General features: G+C 51.5%; 1 long non-coding RNA gene across 1 annotated transcript in view; it reads left to right on the top strand.

The window, feature by feature from the left end:
* LOC104865661 overlaps positions 1-2,085 on the top strand; it is a 14,767-nt gene extending 12,682 nt beyond the window's left edge. Inside the window, exon 3 of the long non-coding RNA XR_781234.1 lies at positions 1,793-2,085. This is a non-coding gene — a long non-coding RNA (uncharacterized LOC104865661). The remainder of the gene's footprint in view (positions 1-1,792) is intronic.
* The last annotated feature ends 938 nt before the right edge of the window (positions 2,086-3,023 follow it).

Genomic DNA, 3,023 nt, shown 5'->3' with positions numbered 1-3,023 from the left:
GGGTGGGTGAAAAGCCTAGCAGCCCTTGGCCTGCAGCTGGCTTGGGAGGCTTTGGAGGGAGTTGGGGTCTGGGGCAGCAGCAGCAGTGAGCGGTGGTGGTGGGGTGGGGGTTGTGCGCGGTGTGTAGAGTAGAGCTGTGTAGGAGGCCCAGACCAAATATCCCAAGGGGAGCAGGCCAGGGGTAGGCACGTTGGCACGGCCTGGAGAAGCGGGGAGGCTGCAAGGTCAGCTGGGGGTATGTAGGTGTTCTGTGGGGGACCTGGGAGCCATGGCAAGTGTGAGTGTGAGGCTGGTGGCAAGAAGGGCTTTGGTTCTGCTGGGACATTCTTAGGGGAAGAAGCAGCAACATGTTCATCTCCAAACAGTTTCTTCCCTACTGCCCCCTTCCCTCTGTCCTGGAGGAAGGAAAAGCTGGGGAACCCTGAGCTCCCGCATGGCCTGGGGAAGGTCAGAGGGAACTGCAGAGAGCTGCCGAAACCCAGTCCTGAGGTCCTGTGCTTTCCCAGCAGGAGACCCGCACCTTACTGTGCCGTGCTGGTGGCCCAGCCGCGTGTGCCGACCAGGCTCTGCTGTGTGGATCTCTGTTTTCCTCTGTGGTTCCTGACCCTTTCTCCTCACGCCTCAAAGTGCCTTTGCTCAAATCTGAGCCCCTTTAAAGGCGAAGATGCTGAGGCAATGCGAATGTTGGTTCCAGGCCTCTCAGGGACTTTGGGGCAGGCTGTGCACTGAGTTCCCTGTTGTGCCTCCAGCTGCCAGGTGGAAGCCATGCAGCAAAAGCTCACTGTGTCACGGTGCTGTCTGGCTGGGATTAGAGCTGAGCTCAGAGGGGCACCAGCTAGTTCCCCAGGGACTTGATCAGGTATCGCATAGGTTCAGATTCTGCAGGATGTGCTGGGGGCCACAGCCCTGCCATTTACTAGCTGTATGGCCTTGCACGAGTTGCTTAATTTCTCTGTACCTCAATGTCCTTATCAGCAAGATAGGACTTAATGAAGATTGAATAGGATGGTGCCTGCTCCAGTGCTCTGGAGAATTTCTGGCTCAGTAAAAGCTATATAAATATTGGATTAAGTAAATAAAAACATAATTAAAAATAAAGCAGAACCTAGAGAATAGGCTTTGAGGGTTGATCCTATGTGATTGTAGGCAGGTTATTTATCCTCTCTGAGCCTTGATTCCCTTTTCTACACGATGGGGATGTCAGATCTGAACTAAGGAAGAAATGAGATTATGCAGCTGAAGTGCCTACAGGTCGTGAGCACCCATTAAACAGGATCCTCCATTGGGATCCTCTTCCACCCAAGATTGGAGGCAGGAAGAGCTGCAACCTTGGCAGTGGGTGGTGATGGGAGAGGAGTCTCATTGAAGCAGCAGGGAATGGTTGCTGGGAATCTCTTCCTCATCTTTCTCATCAAGATGCCCAGCAGGGGCTGGGGACCTGAGACCAGGGCCTACAGAGTCCCACTTGCCTTTCTCAGGGACATATGATCTTGGAACTCAGGGACTCAGGATCTGGTTGGGCTGCGGCCCTGACCTCCAAACTGTGAAATGCCCTTGGAGCCCCAGCTCCCCACCACTCATGTTCTCCACCTGCAGACTCAACCCAATCCCCTGTCTTGCTGCAGGTCTCTGATGCTTATCCTGCTGCCTGCTCCACCTCCACAGTTCTTGCCCTCCTCCCTCAAACCCCACTCCAGGATAAGAAGAGGAAGTGGCTGTTATGTATTTGTTCCTTGTTTCTCCCTCTCCCTTTTTGAGGGACTATTTATTCCATCTTTCATGTGATTCCCAGGGTGTGTCATGGGTGTCTGACAATCAAAAGACCAGCTTCTTCGCATAAGGCAGGTCAGGTGACCCCAGTTGGCCAATCAAGATGCCTCATCTGCCTGAGAGAAGTGACTGGACCAGAACTACACACATGATTAAAGAGGACCAATCAGCGTTCCTTTTGGGGAGATGCTAGGGAGGCTGGGAGACGGAGGAGCTTCTGACATCAGAAGCTAGAGGATCACAAAGACCATCTTTCCCATCACTTTGAACAAGACTTCCTGGGGTTGATGCTAATACAGAGAAGAGCAGAGCTTAGAAGGGAAAGGAAGGCAGGTTCTTATGGTCACTGTTTGAACTTCTGGATGTAGCCATGTCTGAAGATGGTATTAGGCTCCCAATGAAATAAACCAGTTGACTCCTTTTTGCTTGAACCAGTTTGAATGAGTTTCTGTTATAGCCCAAAGAGTTTGAGTGGCCCTAGTCATCTTTGCTGCCCTTTCTTCACTGTACATGTGCTCATTGTCTCCTGGGCATCTCCCTTCCTGGTCTTGCCCTTGCCATCTCTTGGTCCTTCACTGTAGTTCAAGCTTTTAGTTTACTTCTTGCCATTGCTCACTGAGGGTAGGGGTGGGAGAGAGGGAAGGGAGACAATGAAAAGTGTAGGCAGAGGTGTGTCTTATGAATCCAGAGGGCCTGAATCAAGGATTCAATGGCAGTAAGCCCATGGATAAGCACCCATGTGCCTGCTTGCCTTAGAAGGGAGAAAGACACAGAGAGGGTGAGTGACTTGTTCAAAGTTACATAGCTAGGGAGTGGCAGAAGCAGAGCAGAATTGGGGTCCTTTGACTTTAGACTCTGTTGTCCCCAAAGGGGACTGTCAAAAGAGAGCCATTCTCACTTGAGCTTCTTATTTTGCAGATGACAAAATTTGGGGTCCAAACGGAAGACAGATTGGTCCACTGTCTCTTCAGTAGGGTAGTGATTTGCAGGGTGCAGGGCATAGGGGGCGAGTGTGTATACAATACATACAGGCCACACTCCACTCCCTCTCCTACTGGTCCTCAGGGACTGCTTGAATTAGAGGCATAGTGAGGAGCATAAACAAAGGCTCTTTGACAAAATACTTAAAATAGCACTGTTTGGTTCCTACATGAAGCCCAGCTTCCCACCTTCAATCTTCACCCCTACCCTGCCCATCCACCTCCCAGCGGGCCTCCATATTAGCTGTCCGCCATGCCCCCATCTCTGAGTAA

Source organism: Fukomys damarensis, unplaced genomic scaffold, assembly GCF_012274545.1.
Source record: "Fukomys damarensis isolate Sample0158 unplaced genomic scaffold, DMR_v1.0_HiC HiC_scaffold_32, whole genome shotgun sequence".
Classification (NCBI taxonomy): Eukaryota; Metazoa; Chordata; class Mammalia; order Rodentia; family Bathyergidae; genus Fukomys; species Fukomys damarensis.
Note: the sequence above shows the minus strand (reverse complement) of the source record. Positions and strands in the feature narration are given on the sequence as shown.